We start from the raw sequence: 20,440 nt of genomic DNA on the forward strand, positions 1-20,440 counted from the left end.
ATCAATACTAAATAAAACAGCATTAGGAATATGTTATTATGTTTTGTATTTAATACGGAGTACATTGGTATTGGTTTTGCGTATATTATAATATTAACAGTATGATGTTGAAACTGGATATGATATTGTCTAATTTTGAATTTACAAATCAACAAGCCGGCCTAATTAATAAACTGAAAATTCTTCATTCAAAGAAGAATTGGTATTTCTAAATGTATGAAAGAATTAGAAGATTAATAGCCTATACTTTTTCCTGATCGATCTATAGTGTATTATGCCTTTAATAATCATGTGAATATACGAATATTAAACTAGCTCACGATTATTGTTAATCCTAATTCCTAATACTAATTATAAAAATACAATTTATTGATGTAAGCTTTGTTGACTTTATCCACAAGAATAATGCTTCTAAATTTTTAGCAATTAACCAATATATAAACCCGATCCAAATAGAAAAATTATTCAGATCATCAGCCCATGGAAAATTCCTTAAAGGTGGCTGTCATCGGTGCCGGTATCTCGGGACTAACCGCGGCCCGTGAGCTCAAAAGAGAGTCTCATCACGTTACAGTATTTGAAAAGGCAAACCAACTTGGTGGAACTTGGGTTTATGATCCACGGGTCGAGTCTGATCTAATAGGACTCGACCCAAACAGAAAGATCGTTCATGGATCTCTCTATGAATCATTACGAACGAATCTACCACGCGCGCTCATGAGCTTCACTGATTTCAAATTTGAAGACAAAGTATATGATGATCCACGGATGTATCCAGGGAACCGAGAAGTTCTAAACTTTTTGCAAGATTTTGCAACTACTTTTGAACTCAATGAGTTGATTCGGTTTAATACTACGGTGACCCGAGTGGAGGTTGTTGAGTTGGGCACGAGCAGGATTGAGTTTGTGGTTGAGTCCGAAACTGGTGGGGAGAGTTTGCTACAAATGTTTGATGCAGTTGTCGTTTGTAATGGTCAGAACACAGAACCTCAATTGGCAACTGATATTCCAGGTAAAAGCGTAACACTTTTTAGGAACATCAAATACACACTCATTAAATGGTCAATAACGGAACTCGAACATGAGTTACCTCGCAACGTCATAAGTCCTTTGGTTATTATATGTAATATGTATATGGACATGTAAAATGTATATGTATAGGAACTTTATCTTCTTATCTTTCTCTATCTATTTAAGAAAAAAACGATTAATTTAGGATAGCCCAACAACAACAACAACAACCAAAAAAAAAAAAAAAACAAAAACAAAAAAAAAACAAAAAAAAAAAAAAAACAATAAATATGGGAGGGAGGCAGAGTTTGTACATAATGATAAGATGTATTTAATTTTTATTTGATCATGTCTATACCAATACAATTTCATCTTGTTTGATGTTCCACTAACACTTAATTTTACCAAGTATTGAGCAGGTATAGATACATGATCTAAAAAGCAAATGCATAGCCATAACTATCGTGTTCCAGAACCATTTCAAGATCAGGTTAGGGATAACAACTAACTGGTTATTACTACCCGTTTGGTGCAAAACGATTTGCTGGCCTAAAGTATTGACCAACAGATCAGGGAGGGGAAGGTTACAAAAGTACGAGAAGGTCTAAACAGGTTGATTACAAATGTAATACATTTAATCAGTAACCTCTTAAACCCACCTGATTAAATATTCGTCTATAACGTTTGAACAAACATTGTATTATAAACTAACGAAGTCACAGCATTTGGGCATTTTCTGGTAATTGGTTTATTAATTAAAATGAAAACATGTAAGAGGTTAAAAAATGAACAGATTGTAGTTGTGATTGGAAGTGGACCAAGTGCAACAGACATATCCAAAGAAATAGCAACGGTTGCCAAACAAGTTCACATGTCTTCAAGATCTCCACAAGTGAAGGTCTCTAAATCTGAGAAATTCAACAATATGTGGCAGCATTCAAAGGTAATATGTTATAAACTTGTACTGTGATCTTCATATGATGTAGCTAGTCAACCGAATTTATTTACTTCTTTATATATTAATTAATAAATGAAAAATTAATAATAATTATAATTATCAATTATACAGATAAATTATATTAGCAATGATGGTATAGTAATTTTTCAAGATGGATCGTCCGTAGATGCAGATATTATATTTCATTGCACCGGGTATGTTCAAAACAGAGAAGCATGTAACATTAAATTAAAAATTTTGTTTTTCGTTAACGTGTTCTATATCATTTTTTAACGAATGGCTATCAAATGTATAATGACACAAAGCGCCTTAAATTATTTATTTATTTATTTATTTAATTTTTTTATTTTTTTTGTTGGCGAAAAAACGAAAACTTTATAAAACAGAATACGTTTTCGAAAAGAAAACGAATTCAACAAGAATTATAAAAGAGGACCTCGATAAGGCTCGTACCTAGAAAGAAACAACAAACGGACTATCTATACCGAGCCTTACCAATACTAAACCGAAACCATAACTAAACTAAGACAATACAAAGAAATACAAACACTAAAGATTACAACAAATCAAGAAACATGAAGCCAAATAGAGAACTCAAATATCCTTGAACCACTCTCTCCTTACACTTTTGGTGATTCTTGTGCTTAATGAGAATGTTAATTAACATGTGCTTAATGAAATCAAACATGGTTACACAACGAGTTTTGTGTTGTCTCGTAGGTACAAATTGCATTTTCCGTTTCTCAAAACAAACGGCATTCTTAAAGTCCAAGACAAACGTATTGGACCTCTGTATAAACATGTTTTTCCACCGAAACTTGCTCCACGGCTCTCCTTTGTCAGAATACCAGAAGAGGCAAGTTCGACTACAATTTTTCTTAAGTATAGTACTCCCTTCATTTCAAAAAAAATTCAAAATATCTACTAAATATTTTTAATTGTCAAATCTATATATACAACTCCCTCAATCTTATAAGAACACCTTACAATTTATATCTATATCAAAATAATAGTATATGTGCAAAGAATAACTACTACATACTCTGTATTACGTAGTATTAAACTTTTAGATTTATTTTCTTTTAATACTTTCAATCATTTATTTCTAAATAAATTTAGTTTTTACTTGATTAATATAAATTACAAACTGACATTTATAAAACATATCTTATATTAACAAAAATTGGGAGGTTTTTTATTTAACAGAGAGAGTAATAATTTATTTCAACATAATTTTAATCAATTGAAGTTGTTGATAAAACGTAACGATCAACATGATGTCCCAAATGTAGAGCTTTACATTTGCAATAATTGAGTCTCAATCAAGATGGATAGCACACACGTTGTCAAGAAAGGTTTCGTTGCCATCAGAAGAAGATATGTTGAGTGATGTAGAAAAATATTATGAAGAAATGAAAGAAAAAGGGCTTTCGGAAGAGTCCACACATAGAATCGGTTTTCAGGTATTTTTTTAACTTCTTTTATCTTTGCAATTATTTATATGATGAAATGAAATATGAATGCCAACAACAAATTAATAACGTATTATCTTTTGATGACAGACTGACTACATACATTGGATGTTTGCTCAAACTGGAATAGTTTTGGAGAAAAGTGTGACAGACACGTTTGAATACTTTATCCATTGCTTAATGACAGCCGGTGTTGATGGTTATATGGAAGCGTTTTCGTTAAAGTACGGGATATGACTAAGATTCGATCGTATTATTAGGCTTCATCTATAGAGTTTATTGACTCTGAACTATATTAATTCATCTATAGACAACTTTTATACAACTATGATTTACTCTTTTCTTAAAATGACTAGGAAATAATCAAAGGTTGTGCCCAGATCAAGCAGATTATGTAAATTGTTTGAGAATGGTCTGTACAAATATATTATATATTGTTGTGATTAAGAGGGGATCGACTGGACGTTGGTACACACAAATTTGAGAGAAAATACCTCTATTACTCACAAGAATAGATTACACGAGTATTACAAAAACTCAAATAAAAAAACTCTCAAACTAATACACTAGGAATTCTCACCACCCTCTAGGGATGTATTCACTCTTGGTTAGGATTACACATATCTCACACACACTAACTAGGTTGTGATTACTCTTTTCTAAAATGATTTACAAATGAGGTTTGCACATCTATTTATAGGAAATTTTGAGGAGGTGGTATAATGACCCGTCCTAATCCATCTGGACGAAGTCCATATCGATTACAAACGATTCACAATAGTTGATTACATCGCGAGGTACTTGACCTCTAAATGATACATTTTACAAACATTGCATTCGTTTTTAAAAGACAAGCTTTCTTTACATCGAAAGTTGACGGCATGCATACCATTTCATAATATATTCAAACTATAAATGACTTGATAATATTCTTGATGAACTCAATGACTCGAATGCAACGTCTTTCAAAATATGTCATGAATGACTCCAAGTAATATCCTTAAAATGAGCTAATGCACAGCGGAAGATTTCTTTAATACCTGAGAATAAACATGCTTTAAAATGTCAACCAAAAGGTTGGTGAGTTCATAAGTTTATCGTAAACAATAAAATTCATCATTTTGATAGACCACAAGATTCAAATACAGTACACCTATCTCGTGTACAAAACCATTTTCATAAATCTTAGTAACCGTACACATATATCGTGTACAAAAATATCATACACATAACATGTGTATAAAACCATTCTCTCGATACATAACATTCACTTTTCATTCATTGCTTGGCTTGGTAACCGACCTTAACATATAATGCGCATAAATAATATCCACAAAAACAGAACATCTCGTCTGTATAATATATAAACCTCGAAGTACTAAACACCACGCCCACTAGCTCTTCCGTCTAGTGAACATTCTGGGTGGGGGTGTTAAACCCGGTAGCTACCTTTAGGATTCGCTTGAATTAGGGCCATATACGATTCTAATTCTTAGGTTACCAAGCAATAATAATCAGGGGAAAATATATTCATCAATTGGTGGCAATTATCATGTCCACCTAATTCAATAATAATCCACAGAACTTCTGTCTGCATAATGATTCATTCGAGGAATGTTTTACTTGTGTCTATCTCGTCAAACATTTATAAAAGCATTTCATGCATTCGCAAATCAAAATATATTTCAAAAACATTCAATAAAGCAGTTGTGAAAACAGCGCATCTATTCTCAGTCCCAAAAATGTAAAGAGTAAAATGGAATCAAATGAACTCACTATACTGTATCTCGTAGTAATTATGCACATGACGGCACTGAACAAGTTTAGGGTTGGCCTCGGATTCACGAACCTATATCATTTATATATATTAACACATATAATTATAATCGACAAGTTACATATATGTATATTATTTCAATTGTTTATATTTTTATATGTATACACTTTTATATATGTTTTATATTAATAACTAATTTTATTGTAATAATAATAATGTTAAAAATAATAATATTAGTTAGATAATGATAATAATAATAATAATAATAATAATAATAATAATAATAATAATAATAATAATAATAATAATAATAATAATAATAATAATAATAATAATAATAATAATAATAATAATAATTATAAGGATGTTAATATAAATAATATGACTACCTTAAAAGGATTATTAGGCTTCCAAAAAGACTAAACTACTTCAGCCGGGCCTCAAACCCGAGACCTCTCGCTCAAACCAAGCACCCCTAACCATTCCACTGTTTCGTATTTCATGATTTAGTTTATCTGTTAAATCTATATAACCCATTTACATTGTTTCCTTTCTCTTCTTCTACAAGCCTCATCATTTTATCATTCCATGTACTACTTTCTTTATCATATTCATCATCATTAATCATCATCGTGATCATATTATGATCATAATCATAATCATTTATCAATTCATTTCATCTTGATCGTTATCACGTCTTCAACAAATTAACTTAATAGATTTTGAAAGTCCATTACTATAACACTTAGAGTCCAAGATACAAGCCCATTTATATTTAAAAAGGAACCCAAGGTAAAAGCCCATTTGTATGTTTAGTTAAATCCACAAGTTACCTCAATACATTAAACTAATCGGTGGATTTGTAGTGTGGGTACTGTTGTTCGACTGGAAACACAAACATCCAACGCATCATCATTCACCATCGCTAAATCATCAATTTCCTATCACCATGTTTAGTTCCACGAGTAGAGCATTGGGCTTGTTGCGCTGATGCATTTGAAAAGAGGTATGTTGATGGATCATAAGATAAAAAAAAATGATTTCATCGATCCAGTGATCCGTTGGATCTAAACAGTGTCCGAGAAAAATGGAAGACAAAAAGAAAGTTGGTATTTATTTAATATACTTCTTGGCTCCACAAACAAAAACGTGGATATAATAAAAGTATTTTCATTTCTTCATTACTTTCTATCTTCATTAATGTAATAGGAGTAAAAGCAGAATAGTTTGAGCTGCAGATGTGCTACAGAAACAAAGAAGAGGAAGAAATATAATAACAGTCGTTGGTTAGCGACGGTTATGGTGGTGGTTATGGGTTGTTCTGGTATTTGATTAAAAACCGAAAACAGTAGGCGTGGCAACAGTTGCAAATGGGTTTGTTTGGTCAGCGAATAGTAAACAGCAGTAGGCGTGGTGGTGGTTGTAAGTGGTGATTATTCTAGCTCGATGGTGGTGGCGGTTACCACCATGGTGGTGTTGGCGATTGTTAAAGAAACAGAAAAAATAGAGGTTAGAAGTAATGGTGGTGAAAAGGGTGTATGAAGGTTATCAAACGAAACAGGAAGAAGTAAAAGATAATGAATGTTTGTTTTGGTTTCGAATAGAAGAGAGAGAGATGGTGGTGGTTGATTGATGGTGGATATGGTGGCTCGATGGGGTGATAGACGGAGGTGGTGATATGTTCTCGGACAAGAAATAAATTGGAAGTGGGTTTGGTGATGGTGTTGCAAGTGGTTGTACATGGTGTACGGTTGCAGGGTGGCGGGTTTGGTAATGGTGATCAAGGAAATAAAAACAGGTTCCTAGCGTGTTTTGTGATCAAAGGTGATTAAGAGTGGTGGTTGTTTATGGTGCTCCGGTGGGGGTGATCTTGGGTGGTTCATGAAGATGTTAATTAGAAACAGAAACATATAGAGATATAAAAGGGATGGTGGCTTCATCTAGTATACAATCTTATATATATATATAAATATAGATATGTAGTGATAATATATAATATATAATATAATAATATAATAATAAATATAATAATAATTATTCAATCATGAATTGAAATGCAACTAATCAATCACAGTAAGCCATCGTTTGTTTGGTGTCTTCTGCCGACGGTTTTTAATTGCGGATATTATGTCGCGCTCCGTTGTTAGACAGTGACGGATAAAAGTGTTCAGAAAAATCCCATATTTTTAAATTAACTATATTTATTTATTTTGGTCATTATGGTATAAAATTCAATCATTAATTTAATAAATAAAAATTACATCAACTGTCCCTCTCGATTCTGGGTAAAATATGAAAAATGCTAAAATTTAATAACTAGATCCTAAATACATTTTTAGTAAGCCTAAAATTTATAGAACTCATTTTCGGATCATCGTTTATTTTAAAATTACATATATTCGTTTTTAACTCGTTTAATATCGATCGAATTACAATTGAGCGTTACTATCGATTACAAAATAAATTCGAATATATATATATATATATATATATATATATATATATATATATATATATATATATATATATATATATATATATATATATATATATATATATATATATATATATATTCAATATGCTTCATTTACATATATAGATACCTTTTAAATAATAGTTATTATATATTATTTTATTTTACATTATTAGTTCTAACAATCACTTCATATAATATTTCAATTTATATTTCAAATTCATATATATATATATATATATATATATATATATATATATATATATATATATATATATATATATATATGTATCTATTTACAAATAGTGGTTCGTGAATCGTCGAGAGCAGTCGAAGGTCAATAAATTCATGAAAATAGTTCAAAATTTTTGAGACTCAACATTACAGACTCTGCTTATCGTGTCGAGATCATATGAAATTAAGTTTAAATTTGGTCGGAAATTTCTGGGTCGTCACAGTACCTACCCGTTAAAGAAATTTCGTCCCGAAATTTGATTGGGATGGTCATTGCTAACAATAAATATGTTTTCATGACGAATATGAGTTGAATAATAGAGTTTTATCATCATTGAGTAATATGGATGAAATAATTCGATTACCTGAAGAGTACGAGTGAAGCTATCACAAAAGAGTGAAATGAATAAATGCCGATTCGTCTTAACCGGTAACGTAGTCACGGTTGATTTCCTGAATTCAAAGGAAAAGATAGAACTATCAAGATAATATGTTCTTGATATGTTTAGAGATTAGATAGAATGTAAGATTTGTGTAACATGGCACGTGATGACGTTATGGTCTGTGAATCATCACGCTCCATTTAGAAACTCAGCATGACTTACTGTAATATAATCACGTTGATCAAGTGTCATTATATTATACTAACTCATGCTTTAGTTCCCAACACTACTTCAAAATATTCATAATTTAAACTCGACGGTTTCAGAATTTAGAAACTAAAATAGTTTCTTTTATGATGTAATACAGATAACGCGGAGAGATAATTAATATCAGACGAGAATATTTATGAAGATATCTTCAGAAATATTGAGGATATTTATAATGAAAGATACGATAATATCTTAAAATTCTACAATCAAAATGTGATGAAGAGATTCATTCATAATGATTTAGAATGATTAAAGAGCAAGGTAATCGCTGAAGAATTTATCAAAATAGAATCATCAGGATTCTTTATGTACAAGTTTAGTCCTTGTGATTTGTTCAGAGAGATTTAAGCAAAAGGGCAACGAGGTTGCTGGTACGTCAGCTGGTAATATGGTAAAATATAAAAGGTTCCCCAGTAACAATAAAAGAGCACGCATATATATTAAGGTTATAATAAGGTTGTTTCGAATGAAGAGTCGCATTTGACTTGCTGGAGCTGTGACAAAATTGGCTAATTTGAAAAAGAATTGCAATGTTATTTTCGGGAATAGCAATGCCAAAGGAGCTAGCACAGATACGTGTTAAACGTTTACTCAGGTTCCGAGTGTTTTCAGGAGCATAACTTATATGCATCAATCTTTTCTTCCGTAGATGAAGTGTGGTTGGTTCATCCTCTCGATTGGGGTGTTTTCAAGAATCATGAAAGGTTTAAACGCAGATTGTAATCGTCAAGATACAAATAGGGTTTAAGATGAAATCATGTGGCAAACTTGAAAAATTGTTTAGTTTTATATGTTATAATCAATATTTTAATTCATTTTATTTGTCCAATGTTGGTAGTCTACAGTTGATAGTCCACAGTTAGCAGTTCAATAATTTAATATATAATATTCAAATTAATTAATACGTATCGTGACCCATGTACATGTCTCAGACTCGATCACAACTCAAAGTATATATATTATTGTAGAACTAACCTCAACCCTGTATAGCTAACTCAAACATTACTGCATATAGAGTGTCTATGGTTATTGCAAATAATATATATATGCGTCGACATGATATGTCAAAACCTTGTATACGTGTCCCGATATTTAAAGTGGGTAAAATAAATAACAGAAATTAAATGACGATAAATAAAACTTGCGAGAATTTAATTTGCGATAAATAAATTGCGATAATTAAATTGCGATAAATAAATTGCGATAAATAAAATGTAATACGGAATTAACAGTTAGCTAGGAACAGTTAGCTAGGATTTTGTGTAGTGACCCGAACTTTTCCATGTTTATTTATATTAATTGAATTTGATAATTACATGATTAAGTGTTTCTAACATGTTAAGCAATCAAACTTGTTAAGACGTGATTAATTAAAATAGGTTTCATATAGACAATTGACCACCCAAGTTGACCGGTGATTCACGAACGTTAAAACTTGTAAAAACTATATGATGACATATATATGGTTATATATATATAGTTAACATGATATTATGATAAGTAAGTATCTCATTAGGTATTTTAACAATGAGTTATATACATAAAAAATGAGACTATTGAATTAAGAAACTTGAAAACGATATATATATAACGATTATCGTTATAACAACGTTTTACTAATTACATATGAATCATTTTAAGATATTGTTATACTATATATAAACATGATAAATGATAAGTAAACATGTCATTAAGTGTATTAACAATGAACTACATATGTAAAAACAAGACTACTAACTTAATGATTTCAAAACGAGACATATATGTAACGATTATCGTTGTAACAATATTTAACTGTATATATATCATATTAAGATATATTCATACATCATGTTATCATGATAATATAATAACTTAACATCTCATTTGATATAATAAATAATGGGTTAACAACATTTAACAAGATCGTTAACCTAAAGGTTTCAAAACAACACTTACATGTAACGACTAACGATGACTTAACGACTCAGTTAAAATGCATATACATGTATTGTTTTAATATGTATTCATACACTTTTAAAAGACTTCAAGACACTTATCAAAGGACTTCTACTTAACAAAAATGCTTAAAATTACATCCTCGTTCATTTTCATCAACAATTCTACTCGTATGCACTCGTATTCGTACTCGTACAATACCCAGCTTCTAAATGTATTTACTATTAATATATATACTCCAATGATCAGCTCTTAGCAGCCCTTGTGAGTCACCTAACACATGTGGGAACCATCATTTAGCAACTAGCATGAAATATCTCATAAAATTACAAAAATATTAGTAATCATTCATGACTTATTTACAAGTAAACAAAATTACACATCCTTTATATCTAATCCATATACCAACGACCAAAAAAACCTACAAACACTTTCATTCTTCAATTTTCTTCATCTAATTGATCTCTCTCAAGTTCTATCTTCAAGTTCTAAGTGTTCTTCATAAATTCTATAAGTTCTAGTTTCATAAAATAAAGAATACTTCCAAGTTTGCTAGCTTACTTCCAATCTTGTAAAGTGATCATCCAACCTCAAGAAATCTTTCTTATTTATAGTAAGATATATTTCTAATATAAGGTAATACTCATATTCAAACTTTGATTCAATTTCTATAACTATAACAATCTTATTTCGAGTGGAAATCTTACTTGAACTTGTTTTCGTGTCATGATTCTGCTTCAAGAACTTTCAAGCCATCCAAGGATCCTTTGAAGCTAGATCTATTTTTCTCATTTCCAGTAGGTTTACCTACTAAAATTAAGGTAGTAATGATGTTCATAACATCATTCGATTCATACATATAAAACTATCTTATTCGAAGATTTAAACTTGTAATCACTAGAACATAGTTTAGTTAATTCTAAACTTGTTCGCAAATAAAGTTAATCCTTCTAACTTCACTTTTAAAATCAACTAAACACATGTTCTATATCTATATGATATGCTAACTTAATGATTTAAAACCTGAAAACACGAAAAACACCGTAAAACCGGACATATGCCGTCGTAGTAACACCGCGGGCTGTTTTGGGTTAGTTAATTAAGAACTATGATAAACTTTGATTTAAAAGTTGTTCTTCTGGGAAAATTATTTTTATTATGAACATGAAACTATATCCAAAAATCATGGTTAAACTCAAAGTGGAAGTATGTTTTCCAAAATGGTCATCTAGACGTCGTTCTTTCGACTGAAATGACTACCTTTACAAAAACAACTTGTAATCTTTATTTCCGACTATAAACTTATACTTTTTATGTTTAGATTCATAAACTTAATTTTAATATGATACCATAGCAACTTGAATAACTCAAAACGGATTTAAAACGAAGAAGTTATGGGTAAAACAAGATTGGATATTTTTACTTGTTGTAGCTACGTGAAAATTGGTAACAAATCTATATTAATCATATCCTAGCTAACTTATATTGTATAATACATATATTCTAATATATTATGTAATCTTGGGATACCATAGACACGTATGCAAATTTTTTGACATATCATATCGACCCATCTATATATATTATTTGGAACAACCATAAACACTCTATATGCAGTAATGTTGGAGTTAGCTATACAGGGTTGAGGTTGATTCCAAAAATATATATACTTTGAGTTGTGATCTAGCCTGAGACATGTATACACTGGGTCATGGATTGGGTCAAGATAATATATATCAATTTATTTTCTATACATCTAACTATGGACAACTAGTTGTAGGTTACTAACGAGGACAGCTGACTTAATAAACTTAAAACATTAAAACGTATTAAAAATGTTTTAAATATATTTTGAACATACTTTGATATATATGTACATATTTGTTATAGGTTCGTGAATCGATCAGTGGCCAAGTCTTACTTCCCGACGAAGTAAAAATCTGTGAAAGTGAGTTATCGTCCCACTTTTAAAATCTAATATTTTGGGATGAGAATACATACAATTTTATAAATGTTTTACAAAATAGACACAAGTAAATGAAACTACATTCTATGGCTGGATTATTAAACCAAATATGCCCCTTTTTAGTTTGGTAATCTAAGAATTAGGGAACAGACACCCTAATTGACGCGAATCCTAAAGATAGATCTATTGGTCCCAACGAGCCCCATCCAAAGTACCGGATGCTTTAGTACTTCGAATTCATCATGTCCGAAGGGAGTCCCGGAATGATAGGGGATATTCTATATGCATCTTGTTAAGATCGGTTACCAGGTGTTCACCATATGAATGATTTTTATCTCTATGTATGGGATGTATATTGAAATATGAAATCTTGTGGTCTATTATTACAATTTGTTAAATATATAGGTTAAACCTATAACTCACCAACATTTTTATTGACGTTTAAAGCATGTTTATTCTCAGGTGATTATTAAGAGCTTCCGTTATTGCATGCTATTATATGGACAAGATTTAGTGTCAGCATGCTTGTATTATATTGTTTAAAACTGCATTCGAGATTTATTTTGTTGTAACATATTAATATTTGTAAACCAATATGTATTGATAGTGTGTAAGTGTGATATTTGTTAAATTATCATTTCTGGATAGTCTAAGTGGTGTCTTTTTAACCTTGTCGATAAAATAAAGGTTATGGTTTGTTTTAAAAAAAAAAGAATGCAGTCTTTAAAAAACGTCTCATATAGAGGTCAAAATCTCGCAACGAAATTAATTAATATTGAACGTTTATAATCAATATGAACGGGATATTTCAGTTGGTATCTGAGCGTTGGTCTTAGAGAACCAGAATTTTTGCATTAGTGTATCTTACCGAGTTTGTTAGGGTACATTAGTGAGTCTGGACTTCGACCGTATTTTTCTTCAAAAACGATTGCTTAACATTTTTTGTTGGAAACTATATATTATTAAGATGTAAATATTATGTGATATATTAATCTCTTAACGTGTTTGATATTGTGTGATAGATGTCTACCTCTAGTACAAATCCCATCGACTCACCTAATAATAATGAACAGTCGAATATACTTTGGGAAGATTCACAAATTCCCGAAGAGGAACCGGAAGAAGAGGAACCGGAAGAGGAGGAACCAGAAGAAGAGGAACCAGAAGAGGAGGAACCGGAAGAGGAAGAACCGGAAGAAGAAGAAGAAGAAGAGGTTTCGGAGGAAGAAATATTGATACCTACAGTAAATCGGTTTAATAAAAGAAAATCCTCAACCAACGGACGAAAGTCAATAATGGTCAATGGTGTTTCCGCCGAGGAAGCAAAATATTAGGAAGATTACCAATTTTCCGATGAATCGGATCCCGATGAGGATTCCGATGATGTTATAGAAATTACCTCGACCCAATTTAATAAAGCAAAAGAAAATAATAAGGGAAAAGGTATAAAAATAGAGAAACCTGATTCCAACCCCGATGAACTTTATATGTATCGGCAACGTCCGTATTTCCTAAAATGTAACAATAACCCGGGAACCTCTAACCCACCAGGTTTTTCTAAACCATTGTGGAAAATGACGGCTCGTATTAGAGGAACACCATATATCCCTAGAAAATTAGGAAACGAACTAGATCCGAAGAAGAAGAAACCAGTGATTTAGATTAGAGGGCTGTAATCATGTTGTGTATTATTTGTATTGTAGTGTGCTTGTACTTTTATGTTCTATGTTAAAATTACTTGTATTGTTTGTTAATTAACTTTTATAAATCTAATCCTTGTCTATTTTACAGTATAAAAACAAAATGGACGTTAAGGGTAGACAACCGAATATTTTAGAAGACCTACCAGAGGATATGAATGAGGAAATCTTGTCAAGAGTCGGTCAGAATTCATCAGCACATTTAGTTATGGCGAAATTAACTTGTCAAACATTTGAAAGACTTTCCAGAAATGCCTTAGTTTATAAAAGGCTTTCCTTTGATAGGTGGGGTATATCACATTGGGGAGACTGTAAGTTATGCCATGTTTTCTTTAAAGCGTTAAATGCGGGGAACCCAAATGCAATTTTTCTCTACGGGTTAAGAACCTATTTTGACTCAACATATCCCAACATAGGATTTCGTGAATTAGAAAGAGCTTCCAACATGCAACATAAAGAAGCATGTTATGCTTACGGGTTAGTAATGTTCGCTTCTCACCAAAGTGAGAAAAAGAACATCAGATTACAACTATTAAATGAAATATTCCCACAAGTGACGGACTCAGTAGTTGGGGTAAGAAACAAGGTTTTTAGATTGCTACAAGGCTGTTGGGCATTACGAAACCCTCGTCCTTTTGACGACATTACAACATGCTGCCTAGCCAATGGTCATAACGGTTACTTTCCACAAGACCAAGGATGAGAAGTCGTTTTAGTAAAACCAGAATGCATGACCTGTTTCTGGACTTATGAATTACGTGTCTTTATTGTTTTTGCTGAACAATTTTCGTATTAATTAGAATTACCTTTATAGCTGCCGTGTAGCAAGTTATTATGTGCTATATTTCATCCTATATGTATAATAGTGGTATTGTAAGTTTGTAAAATTTTGTATAAAATTTGAACGCGAAATTTTATTATAATAAGTTTTTCATATAGAATCGTAGTAGTTGAATTGTATAATAGCTACTAAGTATGAACTTAACGGGTAGGTACTACCTGAATTAAAACTATAAAATGCTAGTATAAAGAAAAAGCTTTTATAAATAAGTTCATATTATGCTACGAAATACTATTGACTACTCTTAAAATTCTATATGATTAACTTAATTCTTTTGGGCTATTTTTGAAGGAAATGGCACCGGCGACTCGTCAGAATTTGAACATGAGCGAGGAAGACTTCCGTGTTTTCCTTGCAGCAAACATAGCCGCAGTACAGGCTGCAATGCAAAATAATAATAACTCTGGATCTAGCAGTGGAACTAATTCCACAAGAAATCGTGTAGGATGCTCCTACAAAGAATTCACTGCCTGCAAACCTTTGGAATTTGATGAAACCGAAGGACCAATTGGATTGAAACGGTGGACCGAGAAAGTCGAATCGGTGTTTGCCATAAGTAAGTGTACTGAAGAGGACAAAGTTAAGTACGCTACGCATACCTTCACAGGTACTGCGTTAACATGGTGGAACACCTATCTCGAACAGGTAGGACAAAATGCTGCTTACGCACTACCGTGGTCGGCATTCAAGCAATTGATGAACGAGCAGTACCGTCCTAGAAACGAAGTCAATAAGCTCAAGGTAGAGCTTAGAGAATTATGAACACAAGGGTTCAACATTACCACGTACGAATGACGATTCACAGAGTTGTGCCTATTGTGTCCGGGAGCATTCGAAGATGAAGAAGAGAAGATCGACGCGTTTGTAAAAGGGTTACCAGTAAGGATTCAAGAAGATGTGAGTTCACACGAGCCGCTTCCATACAGAAGGCAAGTCAAATGGCTCATAAACTCATAAATCAGATTGAGGGGAGAATTAAAGAACAGGCGGCCGAAGAAGCCAACACGAAACAACTCAAGAGGAAGTGGGAGGAAAACGGTGACAAGAGTCACCAGTACAACAACAATAACAATTACAACCACAACCGTAACAACAATCGCAACAATAACCGCAATCCTAACAATAACTACAGCAAACGTCCCAACAACAACAACAACAACAACAACAACAACTACAACAACCATTTCAACAATAATAACAATCCCAACAACAACCTCAATAACAACAAACAACAGAAACAACCATGCTTCAGGTGTGCAGAGTACCATCCGAATGCATTTTGCACAACAGTTTGCACCAAGTGTAAGAGAAGTGGTCATGGGGCAGCAAAATATGAGGTTTACGGACCAAAGAACAACAAAAATAAAGAAACAAATAAGGTCGGAACAAAAAATGCCGACGTAGTTTGTTATAAATGTGGAAAACCGGGCCACATTATTAGAAATTGCCCAAACCAAGGGAATACTAATGGGCAAGGAAGCGGAAGAGTTTTCAATATTAATGCGGCAGAAGCGCAGGAAGACCCGGAGCTTGTTACGGGTACGTTTGTTATTGACAATACATCTGCTTATGTTTTATTTGATTCGGGTGCGGATAGAAGCTATATGAGTAGAGATTTTTGTGCTAAATTAAGTTGTCCACCTACGCCTTTGGATAATAAATTTTTACTCAAATTAGCAAACGGTAAATTAATTACAGCAGATAATATATGTCGGAATCGAGAAATTAAGCTGGTTAGTGAAACATATAAGATTAATTTGATACCAGTAGAGTTAGGAAGTTTTGATGTGATAATTGGCATGGATTGGTTGAAAAAGGTGAGAGCAGAGATCGTATGTTACAAAAATGCAATTCGCATTGTACGGGAAAAAGAAAAACCCTTAATGGTGTACGGAGAAAAGAATAACGTGAAATTAAATCTTATTAGTAGTATGAAGGCGCAAAAACTAATAAGAAAAGGTTGTTACGTCATTATAGCACACATCGAGGAAGTTAAACCTGAAGAAAAGAACATCAGTGATGTTTCCGTCGCAAAAGAATTTTCTGATGTATTTCTGAAAGAATTACCGGGTTACCCCCACATCGATCCGTTGAATTTCAAATAGACCTTGTACCAGGAGCTGCACCAATAGCTCGTGCTCCATACAGACTCGCACCCAGCGAAATGAAAGAATTACAAAGTCAGTTACAAGAACTTTTAGAGCTTGGTTTCATTCGACCAAGCACATCACCATGGGGAGCTCCTGTTTTGTTTGTCAAGAAGAAGGATGGTACATTTAGGTTGTGTATCGACTACCGAGAGTTGAACAAACTTACCATCAAGAACCGCTACCCACTACCGAGAATCGATGACTTATTTGATCAACTACAAGGCTCATCGGTTTATTTGAAGATTGATTTACGTTCTGGATATCATCAAATGCGGGTGAAGGAGGATGATATTCCAAAGACTGCTTTTAGGACGCGTTACGGTCATTACGAGTTTATGGTTATGCCGTTTGGGTTGACTAACGCACCAGCTGTGTTCATGGACCTCATGAACCGAGTGTGTGGACCATACCTTGACAAGTTTGTCATTGTTTTCATCGATGACATACTTATTTACTCAAAGAATGACCAGGAGCACGAAGAACATTTGAGAAAAGTGCAAGAGTTGTTAAGGAGAGAAAAACTGTACGCTAAGTTTTCAAAGTGTGCATTTTGGTTGGAAGAAGTTCAATTCCTCGATCATATAGTGAACAAAGAAGGTATTCAGGTGGATCCAGCAAAGATTGAAACCGTTGAAAAGTGGAAAACCCCTAAAACTCCGAAGCATATACGTCAATTTTTAGGATTAGCTGGTTACTACAGAAGGTTCATCCAAGATTTTTCCAGAATAGTAAAACCCTTGACTGCATTAACACATAAGGATGAACAAGAGAAAGCGTTTCAATTGTTAAACAAAAAGTTAACTACGGCACCTATATTGTCATTACCTGAAGGGAATGATGATTTTGTGATATATTGTGACGCCTCAAAGCAAGGTCTCGATTGTGTATTAATGCAACGAATGAAGGTAATTGCTTATGCGTCTAGACAATTGAAGATTCACGAGCAGAATTATACGACGCATGATTTGAAATTATGCGCGGTTGTTTTTGAAACGCCCCGTCCTAATCCATCCGGACGAAGTCCATATTGATTATAAACGATTCATAATAGTTGATTACATCGCGAGGTACTTGACCTCTAAATGATACATTTTACAAACATTGCATTCGTTTTTAAAAGACAAACTTTCATTACATCGAAAGTTGACAGTTATGCATACCATTTCATAATATCCATCTATAAATGACCTAATCCGTCATTTACTTAATAATCTCTAATGAACTTCAATGACTCGAATGCAACGGCTTTTGAAATATGTCATGAATGACTCCAAGTAATATCCTTAAAATGAGCTAATGCACAGCGGAAGATTTCTTTCAAACCTGAGAATAAACATACTTTCAAGTGTCAACCAAAAGGTTGGTGAGTTCATTAGTTTATAGTAATCATTTCATTTTCATCATTTTAATAGACCACAAGATTTTAAATATTATAAAACGTGCAGAAGTCCCATTCCAACTGCACAAAAAATATCTTTCATATGAAGAACACCTGGTGAGGATTCAAAATATAATAGTAACCATCTGTGCCGATCTTTCACCCCACGGCTGAATACATGTGCCTTCAAAATATAAAACCTCTGTGCCGGTCTTTACACCCCACGGCTGAACACATGTTTATAAAATATAGGACAACCGGTGCCAAAATGTCATCAATAATAAACCATCCACCCGGCTCGGGAGCTCATACGCCCTAACGGAAATCGGGGACTAATGCGTGTCATAATAATCAACCCCAATCCCAGATAATTCTATCATAGATTGCAGTTAAGGTACTTGTGTCTATTGCGTCAAACATTTATAAAAGCGCATGTATTCTCAGTCCCAAAAATGTAAAGAGTAAAAAAAAGGGAAAAATTGAAACTCACCTAATGTATTTTGTAGTAAAAATACATAGAACGACATTGAACAAGTATAGGGTTGGCCTCGGATTCACGAACCTATATTCAATTATGTATATTAATACATATAATAGTAATCAAATAATTACATCTATTAATTATATAATATTTATATATTTAGTGTTGTAGTTTATACAGAATTTGTATCTCTTTGTCTATATATTATATCTTAAATTATATACTATATATATAAAACTATGTTTTATATATTTATTTGTTAAAATGATAGTTTTGATAATAATGATTTACTAATAATAATAATAATAATTTTATTAATAATGATATTACTAATAATAAAAATGTTAATGATAATCTTTAATAATAACAATAAATTATTTTATTTTTATAATAAAAGCAATAATATTGTCCATAACACCTAATACTAATAATAAGTAATAATAATACTAATTATGATAATAATGACAAAAATAATAATCTTACTAATAATGTTATTCTTAATAAATGATAATTTTAATTAATAATAATGATAATAATAATACTTATATTCCTAATAATGATATAATAATAATAATAATAATAATGATAATAATAATAATAATAATAATAATAATAATATTTATAATACTTGTAATAATAATTGTAATAATAACATTAATAATTAATATAATAATAATCATAACAATAATAATAATGATCATAATAATAATAATTGAAATAAAAATAATTGTGTATACCCTTATAGGCTTTTTCTTAAAAAGAATTGCCATGGACCGGACTCGAACCCACGACCTCCCGCTCACCCAAACAACCTCTCAACCATCTGAGCTATTTCATTTTTCTGTTTGGATAAGTAACCGAAATCTAAATAACCCTTATCATCCTGTTTCGTTTTGCTCCCCTTCTTCACCAAAATCAAACCCATAACTATTCATTTTCACCAAATAATTATAATCATCATCGAATTCATTAACATAACCGCATCATCATCAAAATCTAATCTTCGCTATCATCTTCATGCTCATAATCTAATTTATCATTATCGAATTCATCATCACTCTTCTCCATCTCCATGTAAGCGTCTTCTAACATCGAGCCATTATCATTAATTTAACAATCACGTGTCATCATCATCATCATCTTAATTAATATGTATGTTCGTGTTGTAACAGAACGAGAACCAAGAACATGATAGATGGTTTTATTGCAAGTCACGGCCCAAAATTAGAACCAAGATTAGAAATCGATGGATCTCAAACTCATGGCCCAAAGTTTCCTCACAAGCCCAATCCAAGAAATGAGATAAGCCCTAGTCGTTTAATCAGTAAAAGGAAAGAGAGAAAGTAAAACGTCGGTGGTTTTGGTTATGATTAAAAACAGAAAAAAAATCACGTGCAAACATCCTCCT

The 20,440-nt window shown here is 32.1% G+C and overlaps 1 pseudogene; it reads left to right on the top strand.

Moving 5' to 3' along the window:
- Positions 1–406: 406 nt before the first annotated feature.
- Positions 407–3,729, top strand: LOC139852531 (flavin-containing monooxygenase FMO GS-OX5-like; annotated as a pseudogene).
- The last annotated feature ends 16,711 nt before the right edge of the window (positions 3,730–20,440 follow it).

This window comes from Rutidosis leptorrhynchoides, chromosome 6 (assembly GCF_046630445.1).
Source record: "Rutidosis leptorrhynchoides isolate AG116_Rl617_1_P2 chromosome 6, CSIRO_AGI_Rlap_v1, whole genome shotgun sequence".
NCBI lineage: Eukaryota > Viridiplantae > Streptophyta > Magnoliopsida > Asterales > Asteraceae > Rutidosis > Rutidosis leptorrhynchoides.